We start from the raw sequence: 20,530 nt of genomic DNA, 5'->3' as shown, positions 1-20,530 counted from the left end.
CACCCTGCGTAGTCTCCCGCCAAGCCTGTGCTATCTACTACTGATCAGGTGCGTGGGGATGGGACTGATGTGGGGGATCAGACTACAAGCCATTCCTCGGCCTCTAGCTCTCCAGGTGGGGCCCCCTTACATACATCGCCCCAGCCTACATATGTGACTACTGGCATGCTGAACCAGGCCAACGGTGGCGACCTGGCCTTGGACAATGGGGTAGGCCCCTCTGCCCCTTCACGTCCCCGCACCCCAGACAATTGGATGGAAACCTCCTCCACTAGAGCAGATGACCCCTACACTTCTCGGCCTGTTACAGCTGACATACTTGCTCTTCAGCTCTCGGCCCTACGTAACTCACTGACTGCTGCAATTGCGGGTGCAGTTAAGGACGCAGTACATGAATTTCAGTCTGAGATTCACTCACTGGGCCAAAGAGTGGATAAGCTGGAAACTATCTCTGACAACTTGACACAGTGCGACACAATGCCTTAGAGGACGACCAGCTCACTATACAGGAGGAACTGGCCAATCTCAGGTCACACTGCGAATACCTGGAGAACAGGAACCGAAGGCAGAATTTTCGTATACGAGGTGTCCCTGAGAGCATTCTGCCTAAAGATATCAGGCAATATCTCAGAGCTCTGTTTTCCAAGCTTTGCCCAGAGTTACCTGTTGAAGCCTGGAGATTCGATAGGGCCCACAGAGCGCTGGGGCCTAAAAAATCCAGCCAGTCAGCTCCGAGAGATATTATCCTCTGTTGCCATTACTTTGAGAGTAAGGAGAAAGTCCTTCAGGTGACACGGAACTCGACCCACATTGACTTTCAGGGGGTGAAGCTACAAATCTATAATGATATATCCCCCATCACGTTAGCCAGAAGAAGGGATTTTAAGCCTGTCACTCAGCATCTACGAGCGCACAATACCCCATATCGATGGGGGTTTCCCTTCAAATTGATTGTCTCCGTACAGGGCCAGCAACACTTTCTCTCTGACCTGCAGAAAAGCAATGCATTTCAGAGTGGGCTTGGCTTGCCTAATTTGCCGATGCCTAAAGGTGCTACACCTCCACGTTTCCCTCAGATGACTCCGGACTGTGAACTGACAAGCTCTGCCAAGACCCTGCCATCTACCCCTCCGCATGGACCTGGCTCTCCCACTTGAGACGACTTGTGATGGTTTCGTGTTGGTTTTGATCCTATGGACAGCTTTGCAGCTTTGCGGGATTTGATCTACAATATTTGTTCCTAGCAAGCCTTACCTGTGGAGGGACGGACACCTTCCCTGGTTGTTTTTTGCCTAGACGCTTCTCTCGACACCGATACCCTGATGGGGTATCTCTGTGGTGTCCCAGGTTACCGGGTTCAGGTAACACCATCGCTTGTACATATTTTGTATTTTGTTTTGTTTATTGTTATTTTTGATTCGCTACCTACCGAGCCTCCCTCTTTTTTCCTTCATTTTACAAACCTTGGATTGCCCGCCTTCCTGATATATGTTGGTTGCCTTGCTATCTGGGCGAACATGATGTTAGATATACAGCCTCTTTTTCCTTTTTGGCTCGTTTCTGCTGTTGGATTAACGTTTGGTGCTTTACGGGGGTCTGTGTTCCCGGTAGACCCTGGACCTTCCGCGATGGGGTGGAATACCGCCTATATCGCTCTACAGTGGACGGTTCTATGCTTTGATTGGTTGTTTTTTATGATGTCTGTTGATTCCTATGTCTATTTTTTTGTGCAGTACATGATTTCGTCAGCGTATGAGCCTTCTAACATAGCATTCTCACCCATTGTTTCCCGATGGTCCGACTATTTTCGTTGAATGTGAAAGGGCTTAATAGTCCCAGGAAAAGAACACTGGCTCTGAAGGAGGTTTAAAGCGGACGTGGCGTTCCTCCAGGAAACGCACTTCAAAGCGTCTGATAATTGTACCCTTACCTCCTCACAATACCCTAGGACCTATCGGGCATCTGGTCCCCATAAGAGAGCGGGGGTCATGATTCTGATTCATAAGGATTTCCCCTTGACGATAACTAGCCACATTGCTGACCCTAACGGTCACTACCTGTTGTTAAAGGGCTCATACGTTGGTACTCCTATTACTTTGCTCAATGTTTATGTTCCCAATACCAAGCAACTTCGTACGATACGCAAAGTTTTGTCGTTGGCATCCAAACATTCCTCCACGATTCTAATAATAGGGGGGGACTTTAACCTAGTACTCTCTGAGTTAGTAGATAGAGATGTCCACCCCTCACGCACTTCCCCGGTTCCACGTCAGGCTAAACAGTTCCGCACTGTTGTTAGATCCAATGCCTTGTTTGATACGTGGCGTATTGACCACCCTAGGGAACGCAGATACACCTTTTACTCCTCCCTTCATCAGACCTCCATGAGACTGGATTATTTTTTTGTATCCCAAAACTGTTTGAAATACACGACCACCACTTCCATTCAGGCTATCTCGTGGTCAGACCATGCCCCCATTACTTTAACTGTCTCGATCCCTCCGGCGATTCCAAAGCAGCCTCATTGGAGACTGAATGAAACGATTCTCGGTGACCCCCACACTAAGGAGGTCATTGAGAATCATCTGAAAGAGTATTTTGTGCAGAATAGGGGATCTATTCAGTCCACAGCCTTAACTTGGGAAGCCCATAAAGCCGTCATTAGGGGACACCTTATCTCAATTACTACTGCTAGGAAACTTACTAGAAGACAGCAAATTCACAAATTGGAATCCAAACTATATAGATTGGAGTCTGCAGTACACCATAACCCCAACCCGGCTCTGACGCAAGAAATTTGCACTTTGCGCGCCTCTTTGAAACAACTTGCCGTGTCTGATGCAGAAAAAACACTACTTTGGTCTAAGAGAAAATATTATCAAATGGGTAACAAAGCCCACACTTTACTAGCTAACCAGTTAAAACGGCGAGCCAGGCAATCCCAAATATTAACGATCTGTTCCAGCAATGGGGAGGCTACCCATAACCCCATTCAAATTTCGCAAGCCTTCCACTCCTATTACTCTACACCAGTGATCCCCAACCAGTAGCTCGCGAGCAACATGTTGCTCTCCAACCCCTTGGATGTTGCTCTCTGTGTCCTCAAAGCAGAAGCTTATTTTTGAATTCCAGGCATGGAAGCAAGTTTTAATTGCATAAAAACAAAGTATAGTACCAAGTAGAGCCTCTTATAGGCTGCCAGTCCACATAGGGGCAACCAAAGAGCCAATCACAGCTCTTATTTGGCACCCCAAGGAACTATTTTATGCTTGTGTTGCTCTCCAACTCTTTTTACATTTGAATGTGGCTCACGGGTAAAAAAAGGTTGGGGACCCCTGCTCTACACTATATAATCTATTTCCGCCATCCTCCCAAGCCACTGATCCCAAATCGCAATATCTCGATCAGTTTTTAGAGGGATGCCGTTTACCCACATTGACCGAAGAAGATCTAGAGCAATTAAACAAGGAGATTACAGGGGATGAGGTTCTTGATGTTCTCAAAGCTATCCCTCTTCACAAATCTCCTGGGCCTGATGGCTTCACTAATACATATTACAAGGTCTTTCGAGATACTCTTGCCCCTATTCTAGCTGAGCTCTTTAACACTTTTCTGCAGGGTAAAGAACCCATTCCTACTTCTATGCTTTCCTCATACATTACGGTGCTCCCCAAGGAGGGCAAGGATCTAACACAGTGCGGCAGCTATAGGCCCATAGCGCTTTTAAATTGTGACTTGAAAATATTTACTAAAATACTGGCGCAGCGCCTAGCCCCACTCTTGCCCAGACTGATAGATTCCGATCAAGTGGGTTTTGTGATGGGACGGCAAGCAGGCGATAACACTCGCAGGGCCATTGATCTTATTGATATTATTCAATCACGGGGCACTCCGTCTGTTATTTTAAGCCTGGATGCGGAGAAAGCCTTCGACAGGCTGGATTGGATGTATATGACTAGGCTACTTCAACATATGGGCTTTTGCGGACCTTTCCTCCAGGCTATCAGGTCATTGTATACGACCCCCTCTGCCTATCTGAAATTGAATGGCGATGCCGGCATACCTATCCATATCAGAAATGGTACACGGCAGGGCTGCCCACTTTCTCCCCTGCTATATGCCCTCAGCATAGAGCCATTAGCTGCCAAAATTAGGGACCATCCAGACATTGCGGGAATTTCAGTGGGGTCTGACACATATAAGATATCGCTTTTCGCTGATGATGTCCTGCTCACCCTCAGTAATCCTCCCGTCTCCTTACCTAATCTCCACCGCACGTTGCAGGAATATAGTTTAGTAGCAGGATACAAAATCAACTGGGCTAAATCAGAGGCTCTCATGTTTCATGTTGGTGAACAGGCTAAAAGGGCGCTCCAGGAGACTTTCCATTATAAGTGGCAGACATCACACATAAACTACTTAGGAGTTAAATTGACACCACATTATCGCCAGTTATATAGAGCAAATTTCGTGCCCCTGGTAGATCGGATTCGGACAGATATGCTGGATTGGGGGTCTCATAGTATCTCTTGGTTTGGGTGCATAGCCGCTGTCAAAATGACAGTGCTCCCTAAACTTCTATACTTGTTTGAAACTTTGCCAGTCCACCTCCCTGTCACTAATTTGGACCATATTCAGAAATTGTTACTTAAATTCATATTGGGAACAACGAAACCCAGACTACCGCGTTCAGTGCTCTTAGCGGGGCGGCATCAGGGGGGCCTTGCGGTACCAGACGTAAGCAAATACTATGAGGCCTCACATCTGCGCCAAACTCTGGCCTGGTTACAACCTCAGGCACCTACTAAGTGGGCTCGATTGGAAGCCACATGGACCCTCCCCTACCATATCAGTAACCTGATCTTAACAAACCACCCTAGAGTCCAGTTATCTGCATTGGCCCCGAAGCCTATTACTTTCACCCTCTCGGTCTGGAACCGTTGCTTAAAGAAATATCGGATTAGCAAATGCCCTTCTGCCCTGCTGTTGCTTTCTGCTAACCCGGACTTCCAACCTGGCCAAGGGCCATCATATCAGTTGGATTGGGCAGCCCATGCGTTTAATAGGATACATGACTTTGTTAACCCGCTGAGGAAGCAGTTGTATACTTATGACGAATTGTTTAGAAAATGTAATTGGAACACGGGGAAAATGCTGGAATATCTCCAGATCAAACATTATATTACATCTTTGTTTGGGCATCACCCCCAGATAGAGCTGACTCCATTTGAGAGAATATTGAGTGGCGGCTTCCCTTGCAAGGGGCTGATTTCTCAATTATATAGTCTGCTTAATACCATTCCAGGCGAGCCATTCCCTAAACACACTTATATGCAATACTGGGAAAAAGCATGGGGGAAGGAATGGTCCCCCTCCCAATGGGGGATGATGTGGGAGAATGCACGGAAAATGACGGTGTGCACCCAGCAAAAAGAGAGTATCTATAAAACAATGATGAAGTGGTATTTTACCCCAGACCGCCTCTCTAAAATGTTTGCTCAATGTAGTCCTTTATGCTGGAGGGGCTGCCTACACAAGGGCACTCTATTTCATGTTTTATGGGATTGTCCGAAACTAGCACTTTTTTGGAAGGATATTATTCAGCTGATACTGAAGGTTTTTAAAAAACCTCTGGTTATTGAGATGCCCCACTTGTTATTGGCCCTACCTGTCACTGGTGTCGGCAACGCTGGTCAAAGGTGGGTTAATCAGGTGTCGACGGTGGCACGGTTGGCGATCACCTCCAAATGGAAGTCCCCTACCCTTCCTACTATTCGGGAGGTCATCTCACGGCTTGATAGTAATAAGAAATTTGAGGAAATGACCTCCCGAATGAGTAACACCTTACATTTATATGATAAAGTCTGGGGTAATTGGAACTACTTCCTCACGACTGCAGATGCTCACTCTTACGATGTCTGATGATTCCTTGTATCTTTTTTTCGTGTGCAAGGGACTGGTTCCCTGGGCTGATTTCGCCTTATACACTTGAAGGTATTGAGTAGGGTTGGCTCTTATTTTTTGTTAACCCTTTCCCTCCCTTGTTTGCTATCTATGATTTCTCTTTTCACAGATGTGTATTACATGTAACCAACATTTGCTAATACTATGCTATTGTTATTTACCCTGACTGTTGGACATTTTTGGAAATGTATGTACTTTCTGTTTTTTGTTTTCTTTTGAAAATCAATAAAGTGCAAGTTACAAAAAAAAAAAAAGATAACTTAAAGGTAACCACCCCTTCAAAACATTTTACTTGCATCTGATTTAAGGTGACTTGATCAGGTTAGCAATTGGTGACACTTCTACAAAATTCAGCTGTAACAGCAAAACTAATTGCATGTGATTAACTGACTGCTTGGCTGCAATCAGTGCAGCTTCGCAAACTGCATTTATTAAATGTGTCCCTGATTTTTCAGGTAATCTGGTGACCTTACTTTGGTAGTTGGATCCTACTCATTAGGATATAAGTTTTTATAAGACCTGTCACCCAGACATAAAAAGCTGTATAATAAAAGTACTTATCAAATTAAACATTAAACTCAAATTCATTTTTTTATTAAAGCATCCGTACCTCTTATAAATGCACTTAAATATCTCAGCTTTAGGCAAAGAGGTGGGGTAGGCAATTTCTTTCACTTTCCATTCTGTTTTTGGTAGATATCACTACCCTCCCCACATTCCAGCTCCTTCCTTAACATCTCACATCAGGTCCCCCATTCTGGTGCATAAACAAGATTTTGGTATAATGCAAAGCTTGCCCCAATAACAGTATTTGCAATATGGCACATGCCTGCTTGCTGTGTTTGTTCATTTCCATATTACAGGGGAAAATACTGAAATAATTTATGTAAAATAAATAAAAAGTTTATGTTGCTTGACTAACATGACAATATAGGATTTCAAATTATTTCTTAGGGTGACCAGTCCACTTCAGTCTTGCAATATACTACTATCTACATTCCCAACAGTAAGGGCCTATTTACTAACATTCAAATCACACAATCTCTAAAAACTTGTGTTTTTTTCTTAAATGTTGTACATTATGATTTAGGGTTCTGTACTAGCTCAAGGTACCTCCAAAGTAGCTCCCCATTTTCTATTTGGCTGATTCATTGCACCTGCTCTGTGCTGCTGTCAGTTACTGAGCTTAGATACCGATAAACAATATATAAAATAATATAAGTCTGATTAGAAAATAAGTCAGATTGTTGGTACTTGGCTGCTCAGAAACCTGCATAATTAGCATCAGAATTTCATAATAAGCCCTGTAGCATCTGGTTATATGACAGGCAAACCTTATTTTCTGCTTGATGATTTGCTACAACCCATTTCTAGCCATATGCGTTTTTAGGGTTTAGTTCTTTAAGGGGCATATTTATGTAGGGTCAAAAATCGAGGGTTAATTAACCCTCGATATTCGACGTCAAAGTAAAATCCTTCGACTGCGAATATCGAAGTCGAAGGATTTACCGCAATTCGTTCGTTCGAACGATCGTAGGAAAAAACGTTCGATCAAACGATTCAAAGGATTTTAATTCATCGATCGAACATTTTTCCTTTGATAAAAAATACTTAGAAAGCCTATGGGGACCTTCCCCATAGGCTAACATTGTACCTCGGTAGGTTTTAGGTGGCGAAGTAGGTGGTCGAAGTTTTTTTTAAAGAGACAGTACTTCAACTATCGAATGGTCGAATAATCAAACGATTTTTAGTTTGAATCGTTCGATTCAAAGTCATAGTCGAAGGTCGAAGTAGCCAAAAAAATACTTTGAAATTCAAAGTATTTTTTATTCTATTCCTTCACTCGTGCTTAGTAAATGTGCCCCTAAGTGTAAAAACCATGAAAAAATGTAATGCAAAAATTGGCCAGGTAAAAACTGTTGGGGTCCGACAGAAGTCAATGGGAGCTACACTGATCTTATGAGACCATTTTTAATCAATGAGTTTTTCTGATATTTTTCAATATCCAACTACATTTTTTTTTGGTTTAAGAGGTTTCCGTATTTTTTAGTGTAATTTCCAACTTTTTTTATTTTAATTTTTATATTTGGATCTTTTAATAATGTTCATGACATTTGTGAGTTTAGAGAAATAAAATTTAATAGTGGTTTTTAAAAATGGGCCTCCCAGTCTCATATACATATGTGTAAATGATGTGATACATGATCATTCCACTACCGAATAAATGTGTTTTAGTTTATATTTTAGGATTAGAACATTCAATCTTAAATGGTGCAACATTTGGCAGCTGACATTTTATCATGAAACCTGTTTCTTTTGTGGCATTTTTTTATAGTTTATTTTGTGTTTAAATTTTTAAACAATAAAAACAAACAAAAAATATAAAACATTTAAAAAGGAAAAGAAAAAAGAACATAATGATGAAACGTTTGTATAGGTAAGTACGAAAAGGTTGGGTCACCAAATGGCCAGATTATAGATCCACAGTCTAATTGGTCTATGTTGGGTTCACATCAGTAGTAATCTCCTAGCAGGAGGTCCATGCATCTTAGACTTTGGTGAATTTTTCAGGACAACCTCTAGCCATATATGTTACCGTAATCTGTTCATGGGGAGTGCATTGTTAGTTAGTTTCTTCCATAACTGTACCGTAGGAGGTTCCTGGAGCTTCCATTTAATCGCTATAGCTTTCCTTGCATAGAAGAAAAGTTGTCGTTGTTGTTGAAGTGGGATTAGCTGGTCAATGTGTCCCAATAAAAAAAACTATTCTATCACTTGCACCAATCTTGCGCTAATACCTTGGCAAGTATTTTGTTGTCACAGGTAAGTAGGGAAATAGGTCTCCAGATTTATGTATTAGTACAATTAATGCATGTTGGATGGAAGGGGGGCTGACCAGTAGTTAGGGCTTCTTGATACATGTTAAGTAGTTAATTTTATAGAATTGGGGGTTTTCCCAGTTGGGAATGCAGCAATGGCTGCTTTTATTTCATCTATTAAAATGGGGCTATCTAGGAAATGTCGCTTTTGGACTAATAACTTAGGGAGCTTAGCATCTCGAAGAATTTGCATAGGTTGAATAATTAATAAGTTAGGCGGGATATACAGTTGGTATACAGTTGGAAATAGTATTCATTATAATCATTCATTTCCCCGGGAGATTCAGCGTCAGTACCATCTGACTTTTTAACTCTGGGGATAATTGTTGCTGGGTTTTGCTTCCTTGAGAGATAGGCTAGCAATTTGCCAGCTTTGTTGCCTTTTTCAAATATGACCTGTGAGGTACATAAAAAGTTTTTTTTGGTTTTCTTAAGAGTGTGAAGTTGTAGGTCTCTTTGTGCTTGCGCAACAGTGGAGTAATTAAACAGGGACAGGTTTGTATTGAGCCGAGCTTGTGCCCTTTGATCATCCACGGAGAGATTATCTAGTTCAGTGTTTAATTGCCGCCTGTATGTAGCAATGAATGAAGGACCCTCTAAGACAGGCTTTAGATGTTTCCCAAATTTTAAGGGGATCCGCTGTTTCAGTGTTCTCTATCCTGAGTCACTTTTTCATGTACCTCAGTAACATTTAGCCATTTGGGGTTTAGGTGCCACGTAGGCATTGTGCAGTTTTGGTGTGCTGTAATGGAAAGAGAAAGCGGGGTATTATCTGATATTCCCCCTGGCAGATATTGGACATGAGTGATTTTAGGCTGTAATATAGGTGGCGCCAGGGCTAAGTCTATATGAGATGCCGTTCTGTAAGTGGCAGAATAACAGGAGTAAGTTTGTCCATGGGGATGCCCCTGCTGCCAGATGTCTAGAAAGTTATAAGTGCGACACCAGCTAAGTAGAGGGGTTGGGCTTGGATTGCCTGGAGGGCATCTGTCTAGCTCAGGATTTAAGACCATGTTTAGGTCATCCATAAGTAAAGTGGGGGCTGTTTCCATATTTAGAATTTTTCCCCATAATGTCATCCAAGACCTTAAGATCAGCTGGAGGGGGAAGATACAAACTTACTAGAACAAGCAATTGCTGTCCCATTAAACATTGCAATATTATGTACCTGCCAAGCCGGTCCATGTGTATAGTTTGTATAGTCACATTGGCCGTCTTTCCCACCAACACTGCAACTCCTCTAGAGTAATTAGACAATTCTGAATGGTACACCCTTGCTACCCGTGCTTTTTTCAAAGCCAAAATACGGCTGGAATTTGAGGAACTGAGGCCTCTGGTATTCCAATAGATTACATTCAAAGACTCCATTGTTTCATTAAGGATGAAGTTATAGTAAGATCAAATTTCCACAACATATCAATTCTGGCCATGGTGGCCCACTTGGTGAGGGTTTAGGGAGGTGTGTGGGGAGAGGGGTAGAAATTAACCAACCATTTCCAATATACATTAATAACATTGTACAACAATACTTAAACATTTGAACAAAACAACCCACCCACCCTGTCTATCCTTCCAACTAGGTAGACCTGTTACCCTTAATTACCGACTTTGGGTGCGCTCAGCAGCGTGGAGATTTTGAAAGTACTGCTTCCAGTCCAGATCTGAGTCTCCGCTACTCATAATTGTAGAGGGAGCCCGAAGTGTAGCCTGCTGCTAAATGTAGTGATGTTTGGTTGTTACAACACGGGTTTTAGGTAATAGGCTTTATTCTGCCAAATCTTAGCATCTGGGACTGTTGTGTGGGGTTACGGTGATCTCCCATCTAGCCACGCATGGCTTTTTCCGGAGTGTTAAAAAAATGCGACTGGGTGGCCTTCATGACCTTGAGCTTGGCTGGATATAGAACAGCATACCTGTATTGCAGGTCTCTAAGTCGCCGTTTTACCACCATGAAAGTACTTCTCTTTTGTAAAGCCGTGGAGTAGTTCAGGAAGAGCATTATTTTGGCATCGCTGTGACACAGTTCAGTCTTGTTCCTTGCCTCAGTCAGTATAGTGTCTAGTATAGTTGCGAGATTCCGCAATTGCAGAGAGGAGTATCGGCGTCGCCATCTTTGTTAGCAGGTCGTGGCGATGTTGCATTGGGCTGATCATTTTTTGGCAAATTGTTCCATCATTTTCTGCTTTGGCCCATACTTCCCCATCATAGGAGTGTTAGTAAAGCCAGCAGAGTTAATGTAGATGCTGGTACAGGATGCAGTTATAGCGGAGCTCTAGGTTTGCACGTCTTACTCCGACGCCATGCAGGACACCCCCCCGTGGCATTTTTAGATCTCTTAGGATACCCAGATCTTATTATCCGTGAGCATGGCCAGACATTTGGGGGCCTTTTTCAAGAACATAATGTTATTACTTTTGCTGGCAATCACTTCAAAACTGCTGTGTGCACTTTCACAAGCCAGAGGTCAGCGGTGGATTAAAAAGTAGTTTTATTTCCCCAACATTTCTCCTCCTGGTCCGGGGCATTTACACCTGGACCCACCCAGTTAAGGAGGATTTTTGTGTGTTACCGCATTGTATTAAATTTATTGGCTGCAGGGTTAGAGCATATCCAAAAAGTACTGTTTATAAGTACTTACTTTTGCTGGCACTTATTTGAATAATCAAATGCATCCCGTCGAGAGACAGCAACATACTACATAAGTTCAACTAAAATAAAGGGAAAAAAATAAAATACTAAAAGGTAATTAATTATGTATATAATATGTAAATATGTAAGTTATAAATATACATTTTAATGAATGTTGCAGCTATAAGTTCACAATATTTTAAAAAGTCTGATTTCATCTGAAAAAAAAGGGAGGCTAGATAAATTTGACAGTAATGAATACCTGCATACTTTAAAAGGTATGTTTATCTTTACATTAACCTTGTAAGCAGCTTTTGATTTCATATTTTTATTAAACTTCCTCTTTCCAGCCTGCAAATGAAAATACTACATGGATATTTGGGGTCACTGATAACTAAATTAAATTGTGAGGCTTTCAGTTTGCTGCTGTTTTCATTTTTTATTGCTTATTCCATTATTTGGCCCCAAATCTGACCTCCAAACTGCTGCCTGATTGCTGATTGTAAGCCCAAATAGCATTTCAAACCCTAAGCCTAATGAATGCCAACAATAATTACAAAAAGAATAAATATGAAAACTATTTGGCAAATTACAGTTATTTATTGTATTTTTTTTTTTTTTGTAGTCCTACTTGGTTTAGTGTTCTGCCAGCCACTTTCCTCCAATCATAAAACTCACCCACAGTCAATCACCTATCACTGTTGCTTGGTCCACAAACATCCATGCTCCCCCTGCTACTCTTGGTCAGGCCTCTAGCACTGATAGCACTCCCTCCATTTGAAATCAAGCCACATGCCTCTCTTTTCTACCCCAATGCTGGCCCTACAGGAATTCCTTAGACTAGACTTAAAGCATTATATCAAATCATTAGGTCTGTTGCATTTATTGTATCGTTATATCTATCATTGTTTACCAAGAAAAGTATCAGTCATAAAATCCCCACAAGATGATGAGGCTTTTCCAACAATTACAATATGTTTTACTTCTTACTGATTCTGCAATATCAAGACACTGTGCAGAAGAGGAAAATGCCTCATGTTGAGAATACAGATCTATACTATGGCAGAAGAGTTGTGCTGATGATATACTGCATGCCTGTGAATTTCTAAAAGAAAATAAAAAACACCCTAAGAACTCTACTTCTGATATAAACTAAAGTGTGTTTTCATATGCTGCTGATTGCATGTTATAGTCAAAAAGCAAGTTTTCTACCATTGTCTGGGAGACTCCTGCAATGTTCTGAAATTAAACATTGTGTTATACTGTATAATGCAAACATCACACTACAGAGAACTAGCCTAACAGGTGAGAGAAACTGTGGGAGAGGGCAATACCCTTTAATGTATGAATAGTAGACATTATTATTATTAATCTATTTTTATCCTAGACCATAAAGGATTACGTAAAATATAAATGAGCCTTATATTTCAGAAAAGGTTAAGGGATTGATGAAGAAAGGCAAATACTAGATTTCCTGCTGCTTTATGCCAATGGCAGGCCTGAAATTAACTTTTGAAGATAAGGTCATTGAAGAACTAGTGTTTCAAACATCATTTTCATATCAAAGGCCCTGAAAACCTCATGTCCATCACTAAGGTATTACAGGTCATTCCTATCTACTGACATCTTCCTTTGATGTGATACTTCAGAAACAAAAAAATGCTGCATGTCAGTTTTATTCATGTTTTCTGTATTTGCATGTACATTTATATATAAACTTACTATAGACTCTTGATATATAATAATTAGTCAAATATAGGTTGCACATGAGGATTCTACATATTTTTTCCTCTTTTCTTTACTTATATAGTTTAACATGTCCTAAATGGCTGTGAACTTCTAAAGGCAGTTTTCCTGGAAGTATTCTATGTATAACTACCCAAAAGGATTGCAAAGGTTTTACTGCTGTTTTTCTTGAAATGTCACTCCGTTTGGTTAGGTCCAGTTAGAACTTTTCAAAAGGTTATTCCCTTTGAAGGCAATACTGCAGAACTGGTAGATTATATTCATTTTTAAGTAACTGTTTTTGTCTCAAAACACAGTATGCAATACAACTTGTTATACACATGTGGGGAGAATATTATTGTACTTCAAATTAATATGAGAACTGTACAGCTTTAAGTACTAAGTAGAATTGGAACTAAACCTCCCATCCATTTTGCATCTTCCCTTCTACAACCATTCCATTCTATCATTCACTCATTGCCACCTTAAGTTCAACATAATGACTGCTTCTTGTACAAAGGTGTGAATCTCAGAGCTTCTTGCCTTTACAATTGGTATGAAAATGACCAATAATTCTGATTAACCACACTTGCTATAGACTTTGCTGGAAGTTACTGAAGTAGCTACTTTAGTCCAGGACATACATACAGGATTAACTGTCTTTACTGCAGCATAAAGACAAATGAAATGCTCTTTTATGTAATAAAATCATGTTCTCATAACACACTTTTATACATATATTTGGCATTAATCTAAAATTAGTCAAAATGCTTTCATTTCATCATAGTGGCAGAAAGGAAAAAGTTATTAAAGCATCTTTTGCATTGCTTGGAGTTCCACAATTAGTAAGAATAAGGCATACTTCCAAATAGCAATGAAACAGCACTCAATGTACACTAAAAGCAGGTGCAGTCAGAAGGTGTTTATTCTGAGAATTGCTGGTATGTATAGTAGCTATTTCACAGGAATAATTACACTTTCTCCCTCTATATTGAGATAAAGTAAGCAAGAGATTAATTTCAAATTTCTGTCTGTCTGAAGTTTAGTATGCCTGTCATTCCAGGAAAAGAGAGCAAGAAATACCTTTGCTAGAACCTGAATGTACATTTAATGAGCAGAGATTCACTGATACAAAAACAAAGGGAAGCACAAAAGTACAGTAAAAGTGTTTATTGCTATACATGTTATGCATTGTTATGTTGACAAAACACACACCTGTTCTCGTAATTTGACTAAAGTATTATTTTTTTTAGCAAATGCTCTGCTACTATGCTATAATAAATGCATTACATATGATGAATACATCTGATATTTAAATACATTCATAATGAGTGTTGTTGCAAAGAAAAGCCTCTGAAAGCAATTAGATATAGAAAAAATGTGATAACTTTAAGGAGGCATTTGTTAAAACTTGATATGAACATACATTATGCTAAATGCAAGCAGAATTATGAAAATACATTAATAGAAATTAAGATATTCTGCTTTGAGGCTTAAGAAGTCACACAATAGGACACTAATATAATATCATTGCTAGAGTACAAGAATAAAAGCTTTTAGGTTCTTACTGACATACGTTCCCTTGTGATCTGCTCTTGTTTCTATACTTAGCAATATTCCATTTGAGGAAATGTGCTCAACCCAGGGACATGAACTTAATCCTTTAGTTTTCACATTAGAGAGTAGCTAAAGGCGCATAGGCAATAGATAAGCAATAATCCACTGTGTCAGTGAAATGACACAGATGGGCTCATTTAGTAAAATGTAAAATGCAAAAATCTTGGGGAATAAACATGTTTCTTTGCCCACAATGCCATTTTTTCCTGTCTGTTGCTTGTAATTGGGCATGCTGAGATCTCATGCAAACATATTTTGTTTAAACCATCATGATCACTTTTAAGGTAGTGGTATGGGACTTGTTATCCAGAATGGGATTTTCCGGATATCTAATCTTTTGGTAATTTGGATCAACTAGAGAATCATTTAAACATTAAATAAACCTTTTAACATTTTTGGTAAAGAGAAGGAGAACGCATTAACAAGGAAATGTCATGTTTGTACATTGCTTTTTACATACTGTATATCAGGGGTCCCCAACTTTTTTATCTGTAAGCCACATTCAAATGTAAAAACAGTTGGGGAGCAACACAAGCTTTAAAAAGTCCCTTGGGGTGCCAAATAAGGGCTGTGATTGGCTATTTGGTAGCCCCTATGTGAACTGATAGCCAACAGGAGGCTCTGATTGGCACTACACTTAGTTTTTATGCAATTAAACCTTGCTTCCAAGCCTGGAATTCAAAAATTAGCACCTGATTTGTTGCTCACAAGCTACTGGTTGTGGATCACTGCTGTTTATCATGCTCTGTACTGATATGACACAAGGCAGGAGGTTCCAAGTCAATCTTGTTTATATTGTGTATCATATATCTGTCCCGTTTAGCTTTGTTAAAAAAAAAAAAATCATAAAATCAAAATTTACAAAAGGCATGGACTTTTTTGTTACATTTTTTCACACATAATACATTGAAGTTAGTAATCATTTTTTCAATGCTCAAATGCATCAATGGGTATTTTTTTGCACTTTACTTTTCTTGAATATTTTTTTTTTTTTTTCAAAACAAAAATGTTCCAACATTTTGAAACTGTTCAACTAAATAATTAGCCAACATTGAAAGTGGACTTTCCATGCCTGGCAAAAAATTTCACTCATCACTAACTGGGTACAGTGTATGTGCTCCGGCATTGATGATGGTATATACTGTAGTGCTAGTAAAAGAACAGCATGTCTCTTTTATGAAATATATTTTATAAAATACCAATGATTAAAATGGTAAATGGTAATGGCAAATCTTAGCAGAGGTTTAATTCAGATATTTTTGAAGCTGAAAAGTCTGATGCTGGATACCTCTTTTTTGGCCCCTAGGCAAATATAAATGTACAAAATAATAGGTAAAGAATAATTTTGAATAACGTGCTAAAACATGATTTCTGTTCTGTATGTGGCACTACAAATGAGTAGATTTGAAATTCGGACTGGAAATGGTGCTCCTTGAAATAGATTTCTTTCTCAATTAAGCAAATATTCTGCTTGCTCCAGTTCTACAAGCTTCATACATCTTTTCAATTTTACACCCCATTACTAGGGAGACAGGAAATTTAAATCCACTGTGTCATTAGCGTGTGTTTTTCTGTAAAGAGTTTTGCACTTTGCACTAGGCATGCTTCAGAAAAAGTTTTGGATGCATTAAACCTAAGGCTACCAGGACTGTGTTTTTCTTTCATTTTATTTAAACCAAGCTCTAACTATACTATGTTTAATATTCATACAATATTCCTATAATTCTATTTTTCCATATATATTATTCAAAGGCTATAAGGAATTGTAATACAGAAATGGCAAGGCTTTATTAAAAGTAGAATAGTAATATACTGGCACTGATTTAAAAGCATGCAAAGGTGCAAAAAACTACATTAATTGCATTTTTATGCTTATATGATTTTTGTGTTTAAAATAAGACAGACATATACTGTAGCAGCTGAGAAAGCCACTATCTACAATAATGCTGCTGGTTATTATGGCATGTCTTATACTCCCATGCTGCAACAATGAGCATGTGAAATGCCAGGTTGGACTTTGAATGGGAAATGTTCAAACAGTATATGTAAAATGTAATTTTTTATGTCTTTGTATGACAGCTTTTTTAAACTGATGCCATGCTACCCACAGGACTCATATCTTGGGTGGACACAGATAGCCTTAATTCGTTGTCAGACTTACTAACATTAGGGAGTTGGACTAATGCAAGACTCCAAAGAGAAAAACTCCAACAGCTACTGCTGAGTTTTGTACAAAAATCCGAAGAATTCATGGTTTTCGGGTGATAATCAAAAAAATCAAAAAAACTGTATAATTTGAATTAAGATACAATAAATGTAGATTTGAAGTTCTCTACTATGATACACAGTAAGAACAGAACTATCAACATAAAAAAGTCTAAACAGGGCTATTTTTTTTTTACAAAAAATTTGAACATAACTAAGGAAATTACATGTAATGCTATGTTTGTTGAACACAGATATACTCTATAAAGACATGCAGTATGAAGAAAAGGAGTAGACTCAGTTCTTACCAGATTGTGTCTTACAATGGCCTTTCATAGTGATGGGAGAATTTATTCGGCAGGCGCGAATTGACGGCGAATTTCTGCGATTCGCCGCCAGCGAATAAATTTGCGAAACCGCCAGCGCCGTTTCGTGAATTTTTCGCAGTCTGGCGACTTTCGCTGGAAATTCGCAAATTTTCCAGCGAAACGCTCCAAATTCGCCCATCACTAGTCTTTCAGTTTCAGAAAATTCTAGTCTGATCTAAATTAAATTATCACAGGTAGGATAGGTAAACTCTTGTTGAGCCCAACACTATTTTTAATCATAAAATAAGTTTCTGCATAAACTATAAAGGTTTCTAGCATTTGTGTTTTTAGTTGCTTCTGTGCAATTGCAATTAATTTTACTATCTTAATTTGAATAATACACAAATATAAAACATTGGTTTCCAGTTAATGGGCTATACCGGAAGAATCTATGAAAATTATCCTTCCCCTAACTGTTTAGTCTTTTAGCATCTCCCTATCCATTGGTTTCATGCTAGATTAATTTCAGAAAAATAAAGTCAGGGGGCATATGTGTGGGGTCTAAAGTAGAAGTTTTTTTCTGGCCCACTAATCAATTAAAGTTCATTTAGAATGGCTGAACTAGAGGAACTCACATTAACTAAAGCAAATCAGCATTAATTGATTGAATAATGAAATAGAAAATCTGATTGAATGCTATGGTGAACTTTGCCCTAAGTATGGTAAAGTTTAAATGCCAGGATATTTGCCATTTATTGGTTACGTGGTTACTTTTGGTTTATTTACTCATATATTCTTATTTTTTATACATTGCTGCAGGTGTCACAAGAAGAAACTAGAAAGCAGGATATGGAGAAAGTGCAATCAGCTTGCCCCTGAACAGTAAGTACAAAAACAATAAAACAATGTGGAAGTTGTGGTATTTGTGTTTTAAATGTTGACTTTTGTGATGTAGCTTTTTTTGGAAATGTACTTCTGAGATATTTTTTTAAGGTATATTTATTGGTTTTTAATAAAATAAAATACATACAAAACCAGTTACATTAGCACTGAGTTGGTGTCATCTTCAATATACAGAGAGAAGTTATTAAAATTAGGTATTAATTACTAATTGTGTCTTCACTATATACTTTAATTGATATAGACAGGTATTTTATGTTACGCCAGCTGTAATGTTACATACATGCTTAGCTACATATAATATTATTTGATAATGTATTGTCCATAAACATCATTTTGGAAATAAATTATTATATATGTATTACACTTAATTGTATTTATATATTTTATATTTTAGGTAAAATTACTTACATTTTAGCCTGCAGGGAAAATACAGGCAATATTAGCGATACCAGAATTTGTTATCGCCATTTGCAAATGTCAACTTTGTGTACAAGTGTCAGCTATGAATCCAGCTGCATGTGTCTGATATGAAGCATTCCATCAGGCATCTTCCCACCCCTATTCACCACAGCAAAGGTAAATTTCCAGGTTGAGCTGATAGTGTCAACCCACACAGCAAAATGTGTTTCTGTGACATTAGCCTTAAGCAACTAAGAAATAGTCTCATGAATTTGTGATAAAATCCTCATAATAGTCTTGGTAGTTTGATGTTCAATCACATAATTTTTACCTTTTTTAATCTTTTGATGCATGTATATTAATCCTAAATACTTTCATATCGCACACAAACCCGTTTGTCTTTTGTGCTTATTTTAGAGCAGTATGATACAGTATAATGGTGAAGTTACATTTTAACGTTTAATTGACTAAACAGAATATTATTTGCTGAATATTTACATTTATACAGTATATACAGGTATTATATCCATTATCCGGTAACCCATTATCCGGAAAGCTCCAAATTATGCAATGGCTCCGATAGACACCATTTTAAACAAATAATATTTTTTTTAAATGATTACCTTTATCTCTGTAATAGCAAAACAGTACTTTGTACTTGATTCAAACTAAGATATAATTAATCCTTATTGAAGGCAGAACCAGCCTATTAGGTTTATTTAATATGTATATGATTTTCTAGTAGACTATGACGATCCAAATTACGTTAAGATCCGTTATTTGGAAATACCTATGTCCAGAGCATTCTTATTCACAGGTCCCATACCTGTATAAGAGCAGTGATGTGTGAATTTCCCGTGAAATTTGCAAAATGGCAAAAAAATCGGAAAATGGCGCCGACTGAGGTTTCGCGAATCACTGGAATTTGCCGTGAATTTACACCTGCCGAATAAAGTCGCCCATCATTATATATGAGTGGTAGTTACATTTTGGTTACTCTTTTGAATTACTATTGGTTACTATTGAATGATGATTGATGTCCCTAGTATAAAATATGTTGTATTTATATTTACGAGGAGAATTGCTATAGAAAATACTAGACGGAGGATTCTGGTAGTCAGTGGTCAGTTACACCAGAAGTGGGTGGCAGAAACCAATGTGCTATATGACAGCACAATAGATAAGTACATATTATGTATAAAATCATCACTTGGGGCTTTAATTCCCCTATAATAATAAGCTGCTAAATAATTAGTATTCATTAAATATATTATCTCTTTAGAACACAAGCAGCTCAAGCTCAGGTGAAAAAATTGGGAAGTGGGACTTGTTAGAAATGTTTCCAGAAGGCTGTCTGCATGTTCAGTGGAAATGGGAAACTATTATTTCAGGTTTTGAATTTCTACTTAATAAGTGCAAAATCAACAAAAGAATGTCCATTAACAGCAGAGCAGATAAAAATAGATACTGATAACACACTGAACAAATTAGCACACATAACTGAAATGAGCCTGATATTGCAGTCTGTGTTGTTGAAATATATTTTTATTTTACTTGGTAGAAATGTAGAGGCATGTGGAAGAAGTGTTCAGTGTTAAATTGACCATTTAGGTCTTAAACTTTAGCATTAAACTTCAATTATGGGTTATCAACAATAGGATTTTTCACGTTATCGTATTACCATATATATATTTCTATTAGTGCAAGCTGCAATGCTGATTCTTTTTCTGTGGTAGAATTATGTTCTTTTAAATTTGGTAACAGAGGTAACTAATTTTATTCATAAACAGTTGTCCCTGCAGTCAGTTGTATGTAAGCTTCATTCATTAAAGATAGTTTGCACTTCCATATACAGTAGTTGCACTTACTGCCTCTCATTTCTTTAAGTCTCCCATTCTAAAT

General features: G+C 38.6%; 1 protein-coding gene across 1 annotated transcript in view; it reads left to right on the top strand.

Moving 5' to 3' along the window:
• Positions 1–20,530, top strand: part of cdh18.S (cadherin 18 S homeolog) — a 355,950-nt gene that overhangs the window by 96,577 nt on the left and 238,843 nt on the right. The window contains exon 3 of the mRNA XM_018269418.2: positions 18,146–18,208. The gene's annotated coding sequence lies outside the window, so the exon portion shown is untranslated. The remainder of the gene's footprint in view (positions 1–18,145; positions 18,209–20,530) is intronic.

The sequence above is a fragment of the Xenopus laevis genome, chromosome 6S (genome assembly GCF_017654675.1).
Source record: "Xenopus laevis strain J_2021 chromosome 6S, Xenopus_laevis_v10.1, whole genome shotgun sequence".
Classification (NCBI taxonomy): domain Eukaryota; kingdom Metazoa; phylum Chordata; class Amphibia; order Anura; family Pipidae; genus Xenopus; species Xenopus laevis.
This window is presented reverse-complemented; position numbering and strand designations above follow the sequence as displayed.